Source organism: Henckelia pumila, chromosome 1 (assembly GCF_033568475.1).
Source record: "Henckelia pumila isolate YLH828 chromosome 1, ASM3356847v2, whole genome shotgun sequence".
Taxonomy (NCBI): Eukaryota; Viridiplantae; Streptophyta; class Magnoliopsida; order Lamiales; family Gesneriaceae; genus Henckelia; species Henckelia pumila.
Genome location: NC_133120.1, coordinates 142,972,399 through 142,987,355, shown reverse-complemented (window position 1 = coordinate 142,987,355; position 14,957 = coordinate 142,972,399). Strand labels below are relative to the sequence as shown.

Genomic DNA, 14,957 nt, shown 5'->3' with positions numbered 1-14,957 from the left:
ATCATTTTTTTTGGCCTGTCTATTTATTTTTCGTATTTAATTTATTATTATTATTTTTAATTTGCAGCGTTCAAACAGCATCTGTTTTACTGAGCTGCGCGCGCGCGAGACTCCTTCTCGCGCATGCGCAGTACAAAGTTCCAGAAGATTTCTAAATCAGGCGCGCGCGCGCGAGTTTCCTTCTCGCGCGTGCGTAGTTGCCGATTCCAGAAGTTGCATATTCCCAGCTCGCGCGTGCAAGACTCCTTCTTGCGTGCTCGCGAGCAACACTGAATGAAAAAAAAAGACGGGGCCTTTGTTTTTCTTCCTCGCTTTCTTCTTTAATTTTCCCTCTTCTCCCATAAACCCTAAATCCCCCATTCCCAACTCACATATTTCTCACTCAATTTCTGTTGATTTTGCCCCATAAATGCAGGTCTCTAGTGTTTCAAGCCAAATTCAAGTTTGTGCCCGCGATATTCTGTCCATTGAGAATTCTTCTGTTTCTTGTTCACCACCGTCGTGCCGCCACTTTCCGCCTCTGATTCCAGCTGTTCACCACCACCATGCCGGTTAAAAGAGCCCGATAGTCCGGACATGCCGCTGCTTCCTCCTCTTCATCCGCCGTACACTCCAATCGCTTCGTATCTCGGGAGGCCCAAGAGAGGTATGAACATGCTAGACTAAATCGTAATCCAATTGTTGAGCGTGGAATATCTCTTGATTGTCATTTGAACATTGAACTGGGGATTAAAAAGCGTAAGTGGAACACATTTTTCAAAGTGCCCGAACCTGCCATTGTTCCGGTTGTTCGGGAATTTTATGCCAATGCCCCAGCCCGAGATGATTAAAAAGCCTTTGTCCATGGGAAACTTGTCCCGTTTGATGCCGAGACATTGAATAAGTTGTTAGATACACTTGCCACTGATGATAGTCTATTTAGGAATTTGAAGGCTAACCCGGATTATCATTTGATTCTGCGAGAGTTGTGTTATGCGGGTGTGCAGTGGCACGATCCTATCAAGTTCATTTATTTTTCGGAGCGATTTTTGAAGCTTGAGCCAACTTTATGGTATGCTTTTATAGCCCGGAGGCTTTTGCCAGTATTACACACTGTTGACGTGCAGTCGGATCGGGCTATTCTTGTATATGCACTTACGAGGCGATGGCAGATAGATGTTGGCGGCATCATCCATGATTATGTTTTATACTCGTTGCGAACTCCGTCGGTGGGTCTCTACTTTCCCCACACCATCACCGCACTTTGTCGTCAAGCAGGTGTGCCAATTAGTCCGGATGAGGGATGGCTGCCACCTTTTAAGACAGTGGATGAGACCCTCGCCACTTCCAAGCAAGCAAAGCGCAACTTAGAATTTCATAGCGGCCGCCCTCCTGTTGGGAGTTCATCGGGCACTCGTCAGCCGCTGCCAGCACCTCCTCGCCGTACCACCCAGGATATGGCCATTGAGAGTTCCGCCTTCAACCATTATGCCATGGATTATTTTCAAGCCACCTCCACTCATCTCCAAAATTTTGAAGACATGATGAGCAGCATGGCGACTCAATTGGGGCTGGATACTTCCAGTTTTCGTGCGGCGCCTCATTATCCGCCACCCTTTCCATTCTAGTCTGGCATGCCGGAACAATTTGCTCCAGTTGCACCTCAGGATGCTTCCAACCAAGAAGAAGAAGAATATTAGTAACAAGGGGAGTTCTTTTTGTTTTGCATTTTGTTTGTTGCATTTGCTTGTGTTTTCTTTTCTCATTTTTGTGTTTTCTGAAGCATTGAGGGAAATGCTTTAGATAAGTATGGGGGGTGTTTAGTTCTTTGTTTTGTTGTTCATTTTGTTTGCATTCATTTGGTTTAGTTCTTTGTGTTTTGTTCGTAATCATGCATATCATTTTGTTGTTGTTTGTGTTGTGGATGCGAGTAGAATGCTGCATGTTAGCCAATGATGATTGAGTTGAAAAGGAAAATTGTTTTTGGAAAAAGTTTGCTTTTGATTGAACATGAGAAGCTGTTGGTTGACTCGTGAATCATATTAAGTACACATGTTAGACTAGTGTAGTGTAGCGATGTATTTGATGATATTCGTGTTTGTTTGACCATTGCACGACAAAAGATGCTTATTGCTTATGATAGTTTTTTGGATTCTTGATGTTTGTTAGACAGTGCAAGCATGATTTTGGGCGTACCTACAAATTTTTTTATATAAACATTTGTTGTAAGAGTGAGTTAACTCCATCCGGGTTACGAGTAAGGGATTGAAATCCTAATCCCTTGTTCTTGACTAAGTACGTGGATTCCATGGGGTTACCAAAATTTTGAAATTTTAAAATAGCGATTCCATCCAAGCTTGACGAGGGGATTGAAATTCTAATCCTATATTAGTTATAGCTAAGTTTGCGGGTAATTATTGGGCATAGGAAAACTAATTGCAAAATCCAGAGGTACATAGTTAATCTCAAGAAAGTGCATATTTTTGTTTGGGATTGTTGAGATGCCGGAGTGCTGGATTGTGATACTTGCATTGAATTGTCATAGGTCGCTAAACATTCTTAGGATGGATTCTTTTGAAGTTGCACGAAACTGGAATAACATGGCACACACACACGTTTACGTTCAACTGACAGTCTATTGTGGACAATCGAAAGTTGTTTTTGTTTTTGGTAGATTGAAGTAGAACTCGTGTGATATGAATCTTGTTGTGTAAGATTAGCAAACAATATTACAATTTGAATCGCACCCTCTAACCAATAAACAAAAGACTCAACGTTTTGCCCAATCTTTGAAACAAGTAAAATTGATAGGGTTTTGGATTTCCACCTTTAATCGACGGTACGATTAACAACAGAAACCACAACAATTGAAACCAAAGAAAACCTTCAGATAAACTTGTATCTGACAATCTTTAGTAAGAAACAATCGACAAACGTTTCCAAGTAATTAACTGAGAAAGTTTGATTTGAAGAACAAAGCAAGCTTTGAATAAAATTCTTGAGAGAATTTTCAATAATTTTTTGTATAAACTGAATTTGAATTCTTATTAATGAAATAAAACAAAAGTATTTATAGTTTACAATCAAAAATAAAAGATAACGCAAAATATAGTTTAAAGATATCAAAGATATCATCTAGAAAGTTTCCTAGTATAATTAAAAGACTCAAAATATAGAAAATAATACCAAAATATCAAAAAGTCTCGCACACACACAATCATGCCGAACTATGTGAAAACGAGTGCAGGCGCGGGCGCGCATAGCTTTCAGAATTGATGTGCGGGCGCGCGTGAGCAGGCACGGGGGCGCACAGGACTCTGTCCAAAAGAACTTGAAAACACCAGATTAGGCGCGGGCGCGCATAAGGGTCTTTCCGCCAAATTTTAAAATTGCATCCACGCGCGGGATCTCGTGGAATGGCGCGGCCGCGCATGCGTGACTGTCCAAGACACTTGTTTTGGTGTTTTCTTTGATATTTCCTCCACTTTCTTTACTTCCTTCGACTTCAATAAGATTATAGCATCCCTCAAAATGATCTTCAAGCATTCCAAAGTCCATTATCAACGATTGAAGCGCATCTTTGAATTTCTTAGCTTGACCTCTCGTAATCGGTTCTCTTGGCATCTCCAACGGATCCTTAACCACTTGATCAACATGCGAACTATCCATGATCGCATCATCCTCCCCTTCTTGAAAAGGATTTGTCCTCAAATTTTGATCATCTCCTACATCAAACGGAGACAAATCAGAAACATTGAAAGTAGCACTGACGTTATACTCACCTGGTAAATCTAATCTGTAGGCATTGTCATTGATCCGCTCCAAGACTTGGAAAGGTCCATCGCCTCTAGGTAACAATTTAGAATGCCGCTTCTCCCGAAAACACTCCTTCCTCAAGTGCAACCAAACCCAATCACCCGATTCAAATTAGAAAAATCTTAAAAGACTTCGTTATTTTTTACTTCGGTAATCACTATTACCGAAGTAATAAATAATTATTTACTGCGGTTATAAAACTAACGAAGTAAAATGCACTTTAGACTTCATCAATTAAAAAACCGGGCTTCACTTAAATTTTTAAGTGACTTTTTACTTCAGCAAATCAAATTTGACGAAGTAAAAAGATGAAAATAAAATTTTTTTTATGCAGCGAAGTAATAGGTTCACTATTTTCATTTTAAGCTCTAACTTCTTTTGCCCTCTTCTCTCGATCTCCAAATACAAATCCATTTAGGGCTCCCCATTCTCTCCCCTGCAGATCGATGTCCGCCTGCTGCCATCACTTCCGCCTGTTGCCATCACTTCTTCCTGGTCTAGGCTTCCCATTAATTCGTGTAAGAATATTTATTTTCCCCATTATCGCCATTATCAATTTGGAGATGGCCAACAACGAATTGCAGAAGTGCCGCCTCTTTGTCGTCGTTCTGTGGAAGAGGAAGGTACGGTCACTAACACTATTTTTTACATTCTCTGCTCTTTGTTCATGCGTTGGGCTTTCCACTACAGAGGCTGAGATTTTTAGAAATAATCAGAGAAATCGACAGCAAAGGCCCTTATCTTGGCCTTATCACATTCTATTATCTTGAGATGTGTTCTTTTTCACTGGTTTTTTCGAGCCCCATTCTCAGCACCCTTTCTTGATTTGTCTGGTAACTTACTGAACTTATTTGGATTTAACTAAATTAAATCTTGGTTTTAGGTTTCTTTGTGTATCTGTATAAAAAGTGTAATGATAACGCTAAACTATATGTTTTTAAAGGCAGGCAATTTCGAGTAAAGTTGCAAAGAAAAGAAGTCATTTATGTCAAGTATCGAGTTGGGATGGTAAACATTTGTATTTTAGGCTTTGTAAAGGGAAGTTGTTTTTTCATGTACAACCTTCTGTTTTCCAAAATTTGTTCAAAGTCTACATATTTGATATTTAACTGTAAAATACTGCACATATTCTTGAATATTAGCTATTAGTCATTATTTGTATTTGTCTTTGTGAATTTATATTCATTGCCTAGGCTTAAAAAAAATTTATTTGCAATGTTCTAAGATTGTTCTGTTGTTACCTTACTTTACTGCTGTAACTTTTCAAATTACTTGTTGTTCTGATGCCTAATGTTCTGTGATGATGGTTTGGTATGCTAATTATGAAACTGAAAAAGGTAGGGATTTGAATATGGATTGCCAACTTTGGTTTGGTAGGATAGCCTGAATATCTCTAGTTGGCACACACAAGAAATAGGAATGAACTGTAGGATACTTATACAAACATGATAAAGATAATCATATAATGACAATATATAATGTAATGCAATGAGCGAAGGAAGAAATATATTAGGATCAACTAGGCCATTTGTATGATTAATGTTTTGATATAATATTCACAACGTTAATTATTTCCACAACATTAGAAAAAACATTGCCCTCGTATTATTATTTGTACCACTAACTATGGCTTTCTTTATATTGTTTAGCTGTGGCTCCTATGTCTGTTTAATTTGCAGCAACTCATCTAGTTACGCAAAAAGGTACCTAGACCGGTCCTTATCACCGTATGAAGATTTCTATCGACAAGTAACAAGTCATTGGAAGCTATGAACTTCACAGCCTTGACGAGAACTTTGTTGGATGTTGTTGCCTAAAGATTATATCTATATCTCGAATTCTAGAATTTTACTTCGTGATCTAAATTCATAAATGCTGAGAGGTTGTGAAACGACCCTAACTACTCGCTACTAGACTATAATTAAAATAAAGGAAAAATTACGGATTTTTTTAAAAAAATTTTGCCATGACCTATTTGTAAAACAAATAAGCCATCAAGACTCAAACAGCAATTTAAATAAGGAAAGAAAATTGACTTCAAAACTTAAGTGCGTTAAACATAAACATGCAATCCTAGTAACCACCTCCCGGTTACAGCATAAAGTAAACTAAAGCATTTAAAATTAATTCCAACGATAATCATAAACTTGCAAAAGCGGAAAACGTACTTCAAAACATAAGCTGTAGCACAGGGAATGCACATCCTGGCTATAAATACTACAAGATCTCAAATAATACTTCATTATTACAAATTCGATAACTGTGCGGAAAAACATAAACTAAAAGGAAGCAACGGTCACTGGGCCTTGCACTACCGATGGCCTCATCCCAGTAGATCACGCCCCTCCGTCTCCTCCACAAAATCCTCACCTGCAAACATTCAAGCATAGTGAGTCTAAAGACTCAACAAGCATAACTAGGATAATAACAAGGGTTTAAAATACGTGATGCAAAAACTCAACTTAAACTGTAATATGCATGAAACTAGAAAGATATAGAAATCATGCATTAATGAACTCACACTATGATAAACTTTAACTTTCATAACATTCAACTTAGACTCATGCATAACTGAAAGACTGACATCTATGCAAAACGAGTCAACTAAAATTGTGAAACTTTAACTTTTAAACTTTTCTTTACTTTTTCCTCTTAGAAATCCGATCCCTGATTTGTGACCCTCTGTTTCGATCATGATCATGGCTGCAGTGCACTATGCCGGCAAGACGACGAGATTTCTTCCGACGAACTTAACCCCTCTATGGCAAGGAGACCGAGATGCCTCCCGATCCCACATTGCCCCTCTGTGGCAAGGGTAAACAAGATGTCTCTTGCTCCTTGCCTAACCTCTATAACATCTTGGTGAGTAGACCGAGGCATCCCCCGGCCTAGCAACACCCCTCTTGTCACAAACAGATCACTTCATTCAAAAATATTTGCTTTCTTTTCCCTTTTCATTTATAAAGACTCAACTCATACATTAAATGGCATGCAAACAAGTAAACTTCCTTTTTCTTTATTAAACTCAAGAACACGTCAAATGCACACGAATAAGCAATCTTTAAGACATGAGACTCGACTCGAAAATGTGAGTTTAAGGTGGATGAGTGGCTGCCCCTAAGTCCAAAGAAGACAACTTACCCAACAAAATCCTCAAACTTGACTTAACTCGAGAAAGTAAACCGAAAAGCCCTTAACTTTGTCATGCCTTATCCAAAACCCGTCCCGCTTGAACCGACACTCAACAAACACTCCAAATCATCCCAAGGAATAGGTGGTATCATCAAAATATCAAAAGAGCAAATTTACAAAACACAAAAATAGGACAGCCCCTATTCAAAGGAAAAATCTGCACTTGCACCCAATTTTGTAAAATCCATAACTCACTCAATTCTTATCCGATTCGAGCCCATTTTATGTCGACGCGACCACAACGACACGAACTTTACTATGGTTCAGACCAAACCCTGCCCAGACCTCAGACCAGACCTGCCCTGCCCCGAACAGTACTGCCCTGCACTTCTCACCTTCCCATTTCCAACAATTCAAACACTTAGCCACTTCCCTCAACTTATCTCCACACCAAACACCCAAACACCTCCAATACCTTCTCTTAGGACTTTTCCCAAACACTTGGGCTACACTCAATCCACACTTTCACAACACATAACAAGAACAACAAGATTTAACCATCAAAACTCCAAAATATTGAACAATCAATCAAGACCAATGCAAGACCATTAAATACTTCAACATCAAATAAATTTCAGCCCCTACACATGCAACATTTCGAAAATTAGGTCCATATACAATCTGAAATTTCAAATTTTGGCAAGGACACTCAATTAATTCCATGTCAATGCACATATACTCAACATTAATCCACATAAACTCAACTCCCTAACATATTTAGAAAAAAATCAGCCCCTAAACATGAAAAATTCGAAACCCTAACCTTCTAACAACATGCATTCTCGAAAATATTGCAAGAAATCATAAGGGTGGGGGTAGATATTGCTTGAATGTGAGCCCAAAGGAGTAGCTACACTTGCTTTTACCAAAAATACCTAGAACTCGAAATCAAGGAGAGGAGAAGAAGGTGGGATTTCAACCAACACACCAAGCTAAGCACCTAGGGGCTTCTCCGGAGGCTGGGAACGGCGGCAGGCGGCGGCGGACGGGTGGCTGGCGGCGGCGAGCGGTCTTCTTCAAGGGAGAGGGGAGGAGGCGGCTAGGTTAGGATTTTGGGGAGAGGTTTTGGTTGAGTCTTGATTTTCTTTTTATTGTAATGTTTTAAAAATGATAGTGTAAGTTAAAAGTTTAGTGTATTGTGTGTATTGTGTGTAGTGTTTTAAAATTCTATTTGTACTAGCAAAAGTACTACTTGTACTATTAAAACTTTTTACCTCAAACTTTTTGCTATTTTCAAACTTCTAAATTTAAAATTTCAACTCACAACATTTTGATTGAAATTCCACTAACCCGGATTTAATAAAATCTTATTTTATGAAAAATTTAGGAAATAACCCAAGAAAATGATAAAATTGCTTTTTGACCCCTAAAAATTCAAAATTTGCATTTTTGGCCAAAACCCCCCTTTTACCTCTAACTTAAAATCTTAAAATTAAAAATCTTGAAAATAAACCACCGAAGCCCACCGTCGTCGCCTGCCGGGACAGAAACTTACTAGACCAAACAATTCAAGGCATTTAATCCAAATAAATCGAGCAATTCTATCTTTAACTAAAACTTACACAATTAACTTCAAGAAATAAAAATATAAATACTAAAAATAATTTTAGGCATGATTTTCAAATTTTAGAAGTTCTTGGTGCTACAGGTTGAAATTTTTAGCAACTATTAATCCAATCAAGCTAAAATATCTTTTATTTTCAATCCAGGTTTGAGCTCGAAATATAGTATGCAAGATCGAGCTTGGCTCCTAATGTTGGAAAAAAATAGCACACTCTGGCTTTAGTTTGACTGAAATTAGAGCATAGATCTTTATTATCGATTGAATGTTAGTTCTCTTGGATTAGTGTTTGAGTTATACTCGGATTCACAAGGTTATTTACCTATTTATTATATAGTTTAATCATTCTACATGTTGCTACTGACTGAGTATTTCAGAACTATAGTTTTCCATTACTTTTAACCATTTGATAGATTTCTTTTAATATCAGTAATGTGATGCTATTAGAAGATGTCATCGATCTCGTAAATTAAATATGCTTAACCTCATATAAATGACCTATTGTTTGTCTAAGTATTCTCTCACTTTGGTGTAGATTCTGGGACAAGTTGCGTTTCAGAAAGCCAATGAGTAGAAATTCTTAAAGCTTGTAGAGGAGCCTGAATTTGGACCTGGAATCTCTTTGAAAACTGTTTATCCTGGAGAATTGGAACTTCATGATGGGAAATTAAAAGGTTTGATAGGTTAATCTTCTTGGTAACGTGTATTGAATAATGTGTACTCTGATGGCACCTTTTGATATTAACTTTGTTTAAATAAACTTTTAAAGTTAGCTCTCACTAAATAAAATAAAAATATATAAAATGTGTAATTATTACTCTCATTTATCCTCAAAATAATTTCTTGTTATTCTATTAATTTCCCTTACATTCCATTTAATATTATTGGTTTTATTTATTTTATTTTGTAGCTGGTTATTATTATCAGTCACTTGATGAATATTTGAAAATCGATATTTAAAAACATTTGAGTTATGCACATATACTAGTAATATTTATGTGGATGACATAATTGTACATGTTTTCTCTTAGGAGCGAACATACCAGAGTTTCATATTTTTTCATATATGGTCGGGGTTGTTTTGGATCTGAAACATATTACTTATTCGTTTAGTGAAATTTTGTCCTTTTGACATGATAACTTTTCTTTATTTTATAGTTTGCAGCCAGTTAGAGAAACTAGATTGATGCAGATACAAATATGGAAGGAGCTGATACTTGATTTCTGCTGAACTCAGAAAATCTTTACCATTGGAATGGAAGAAAATTTCCCATTGTTTAGTAATCTTGGTATTGAAAGTAAGTCTTCCCTTCAGTTTCCTGTTAAAAAAAAAGAAAGAAAGAAAGAAAGTCTTCCTATATAACTGCTGTTTTTTTTAAGTTGTTCCTATCTTTTGAGTCTTTGAAACATGTCTCTGTGGAATTAATTTAATGTATCTCGCTACATACAGATAATTGACCCATTTTTGATCAGTTGAACAGGTTCCTTTACTAACTAACATTGAACTGGATGCACAATCTATAAATAGTGGTTCTGGCTTTCTACTTTCTAAATTGATGTTTTGGAAATTGATGATCAGACTTCATGTTTATTGCTCAAAATTTTAACTACCGACGTCCACCCAAAAACTAATGCCTGTCTTGAGTTTCATTTTGGCATCGGATCCAGATTGGGCTGAATTGATATTGCGCTTTGTGAGTATCAATCTAATTTTCCACTGAAGTTCGATTTCCTCATATCTTTTCTCAATGTAGGATGTCTCGTGTTTTATCTGGTAAGTAAAGGATAATGGATTTGAGGATAATGTCATGACAGTCGAGGAAATACGTTCGGGGGTCAAATCTCGAGGGACAGGTACACTATTTACGTACATACCTTTCTTTTCCCATTTTATGTTTCAACAATACATTAATTGCTAAGTGGCGTACAATTTCTTTATGCCTTATTTATTTATTTTTAATTTTTTGTCTTAAAATTAAAAATATAGAGAAATCTGCATAAACTTTTATCACTAAAAAATCGTGTTCTTTTCTGGACTCCTCCCCAAGCAAACGAGAAAAGCTAAAAAGAACCAACTCAATATCTCTGCGATTAGGTATGAATCCCCTCCGTTAATCCTTGTTGTCTGTGAATGATAAATAATTCATCTGTTATGTTTTTAGGAGTGGTATTCGTAGGATTTTATCTGGAAATAAACAAGGAGCCAGGAAATATGGTGCTATTGGAAATCCAAGGTAACGGTGATTGATGTCTATTCTAATTATTGTAGGAAAGGAAATTTTTCTATTTTGCGATTTTTGATTGCTGGTTTTGTGTGAGCAGTGTTTGTGAGCAGAAAACTCCTTGTTTTGTTGAACGTAAGAAGGATTTCATCCACTTTATATCTGCTTTAAAACATACCAAAATGAATATGGAATTCTGTTTTGACACTGTACTCTATTCTAGCACATGTTCAATATCATGCCATAAATTTTGGGCGCTGATTGTTTCCCCCTTCTTCAGGTTTATTAATAAGTTTGGCACTCATGTCATTGTTGCTATAAGGATGAGTCGCTCAAGGCTGTGAAGTTCATAGATTCCAAGCATTTCAACGTCCCATTCCGAAAATCTGCGGAGGTTCAATGGCGGTGTTTATTTTTACGGTATAAAAATTTATTAGAACTTTTCTTCACTTCCCCTCCAAAAAGAAAACACACATGCACAAATTTAATGAAATATCTGTGTCCTTGATCTTAACTTTGATTGTTCAGTTGTCTAATTTAGGAAAGACAGCAACAGATGTTACCTTCTTGTTAACATGGCAGTAAGTTTCTGCTTGAGTTTTCTTGCATCATCACTTTCTTGAATGCATTCAGAAAATATTTTTTTGCTGACGTATTTTGTTTTACAATAGAATTTAGTAGGTGGGATTTCCGGGCTTTCTGGACACCATTTCAATTCCAAATTTGGTGAGGAGTCACTATTAACTTACATGTTTTCTATTTGAGTCTTGGTTTCTGAATGTCGTACACAATGAATTAAAGGCTATGAATTATTGGCAGATCTCAAGAACCTGCATTGAGCACGTCGTTTTCAAAGAGTGCTTTTTTGCGTTTGACTATTGCATTGTTTAATAGTAGAGTTTGTTTATGTGTTTTATGGAACATACTCTGCAACATTGTTTGTCCAATTCTTTGTTTGCTTGTATCAAGCTTGCAGCCTCATAGATGTTTTTACATTCAAGTGATCTCACCAAGAAACAATAGATGTTTACTTGTTTCCTGAAAATGGTTACATTTCTATTGACATTGAGCTATATTTTTTAATTTTTTTACATTTCAGTTTGCAGGATCCATCAAGAACCAATATTACAGCCAAGATCAATTTGATGAAATTAGAAGTGAATAGAGTAAATTCGTCTACTTCTAAGTAGGTGTCTAAATGCACTTTGGGATAATACTTTGTTTTGTCTCTGTGAATACACTAGTTTTGTGGAAATATTTGTAGATACATGCATATTTTCGGGTTATTTTGGTGGATATACTTAAAGATTTATGGATGTTCGTCATTTTGGGATGGATAAATTTATGAATCTTATTAGTTTATTTTAAGTTTCAAAAATATATTTATATTGTGGTATTTTTGTATTTAAATTTTAATTTAGTGAAATATATGTTTTTACTTCACTCAAATTAAATGGTGAAGTTAAATAAATAATTTACTTCACAAAATGTCTTTTATTTCGTCATTGGTGTCATTGCCAAAATATAATATATCTTTTACTTTGGCAATTTCAATAATTGATGAAGTACAAGAATATCTTTTACTTCGGGAATTTATGAAATTAACGAAGTAAACGACTTTTTATTACTATGTTACTTAGTGTTATTGCCGAAGTATAAGCATATTTATTACTTCGGCAATTTCATTAATCGGCAAAGTAAAAGATATGCTTTTACTTCGCCGATTAATGAAATTGACGAAGTAAAATATATGTTTTTACTTCGGCATCGGCCCAATCTTGAACCGGGTTTGGCTCCACGAAGTAAAAGAGTACCTTATTACTTCACGTGATACTACTTCGGTAATTATCTACCTACGACTTCAGTTAATAACCGAAGTCTTATGCGACTTTTCTACTAGTGACAACCTTCTTTTTACCTTTATTTGCTTGCTTTATGTATTGCAAGTTCTTTTTCTCAATGTTTGTTTTCACCTTCTCATGCAAATTTCTCACAAACTCAGCCTTTTTCTTTCCATCCATACTAACCCTTTCACTCATAGGCAAAGACATCAAATCCAACGAGGTTAAAGGATTAAGACCATACACAATTTCAAATGGTGAAAAATTTGTAGTAGAATGCACACTACGATTATATGCAAACTCAACAAATGGCAAACATTCCTCCCAATTTTTCATATTCTTTTTAATTATAGCACGTAACAAAGTTCCTAACGTCCTATTAACAACCTCAGTTTGACCATCCGTTTGAGGATGACATGTAGTTGAAAACAGTAATTTAGTACCAAGCTTACACCATAATGTTTTCCAAAAGTAGCTCAAGAAACGAGTATCTCTATCAGAAACAATACTCCTAGGCATGCCATGCAATCTAACAATTTCATTAAAGAACAAGTCCGCAATATGAGATGCATCATCAAATTTATGACACGCAATGAAATGAGCCATCTTAGAAAATCTATCAACCACCACAAACACAGAATCCCTCCCCTTCTTAGACCTTGGTAGTCCTAAAATAAAATTCATAGAAATATCTACCCACGGTTCACTAGGAACAGGAAGTGGAGTATACAATCCATGTGGTTGTGTCCTAGACTTAGCTTTTCTACAAGTGACACATCTCTCACAAATATTCTCAACATCATGCTTCATATGTGGCCAATAAAAATGTTCATGCAAAATATCATAAGTTTTAGCCACACCAAAATGTCCCATCAAACCACCCCCATGTGATTCCCTAACAAGTAACTCACGAATGGACGATTTAGGCACACATAATTTATCTTCCTTAAACAAATATCCATCATGCATGAAAAATTTATCCCTCGGACCATGCAAACATGACACATAAATCTCACCAAAATCATGATCATTGGCATACAACTCCTTCACATACTCAAATCCCAAAAACTTAGAATCTAGAGTAGTTAAGAGCACGTACCTTCGCGACAATGCATCTGCCACTACATTCTCCTTGTCTTGCTTGTACTTGATTACATAAGAAAAAGTTTCTACGAACGCTACCCATTTGGCATGTCTTTTATTCAAATTTTGTTGTCCCTTGAGATGCTTCAAGGACTCATGATCCGTATGAATCACGAACTCTTTTGGCCTCAAGTAATGCTGCCATATCTCGAGTACCCTTACCAACGCATAGAACTCCTTATCGTAGGTAGGATAATTCAAAGACGCTCCACTTAACTTCTCGCTGAAATACGCCACTGGCTTTCCCCCTTGCATCAAAACGCCTTCAATCCCTACACCTGATGCATCACATTCAATTTCAAACATATTAGTAAAATCAGGTAAAACAAGTAAAGGAGCATTAATTAACTTTTGCTTAATAATATTGAAATACTTCTCTTGCTCCTCGCCCCAATGGAATGGAACATTTTTCTTGATGACAGCAGTCATAGGCGCCGCCAATGTGCTAAAATCCTTCACGAACCTCCTGTAAAACTCGCAAAGCCATGAAAACTTCGAACTTGACCAATAGAAGTGGGTGTTGGCCAATCTCGAATAGCACTTACCTTTCTTCATCAACTGTCACACCTTGTGAACTCACAACAAACCCAAGAAACATGAGTTCTTTTGTACAAAACACACATTTCTTAAGGTTAGCATATAAATGTTCAACACACAATGTGATTAAAACAACTCTCAAATGTTTCTCACTATCATCTAAGTTTTTGCTATATACCAATATATCATCAAAATAGACAACCACAAACTTCCCAAGATATGCACGCAAAACATGATTCATTAAACGCATGAAAGTACTAGGTGCATTAGTCAAACCAAAAGGCATAACCATCCATTCATACAACCCATACTTTGTTTTGAATGCAGTTTTCCATTCATCTCCCTCTCTCATCCTAATTTGATGATAGCCACTTTTAAGATCAATCTTGCTAAACACACAAGCACCATGCAATTCATCTAACATATCATCAAGCCTAGGAATAGGATGCCTATACTTAATGGTAATGTTATTTATAGCTCTACAATCAACACACATACGCCAAGATCCATCCTTTTTAGGTACTAACAATACAGGCACATCACACGGTGACATCGACTCACGTACAAAACCTTTGTCTAAAAGCTCACTTACCTGTCGTTGCAACTCCTTAGTTTCCTTCGGATTTCTCCTATAAGCTGGACGATTCGGCAATGCACTCCCGGGTA

At 36.6% G+C, this 14,957-nt stretch overlaps 2 long non-coding RNA genes across 2 annotated transcripts; both read left to right on the top strand.

Moving 5' to 3' along the window:
• Positions 1-4,307: 4,307 nt before the first annotated feature.
• LOC140876391 (uncharacterized) lies at positions 4,308-5,358 on the top strand. The gene is made up of 3 exons (XR_012148777.1): positions 4,308-4,418; positions 4,512-4,628; positions 4,739-5,358. It is a non-coding gene; the product is annotated as an uncharacterized lncRNA (long non-coding RNA).
• Positions 5,359-10,656: 5,298 nt separating this feature from the next.
• On the top strand, positions 10,657-11,495 carry LOC140873894 (uncharacterized). The gene is made up of 3 exons (XR_012148105.1): positions 10,657-10,782; positions 11,051-11,190; positions 11,442-11,495. It is a non-coding gene; the product is annotated as an uncharacterized lncRNA (long non-coding RNA).
• Positions 11,496-14,957: the final 3,462 nt, after the last annotated feature.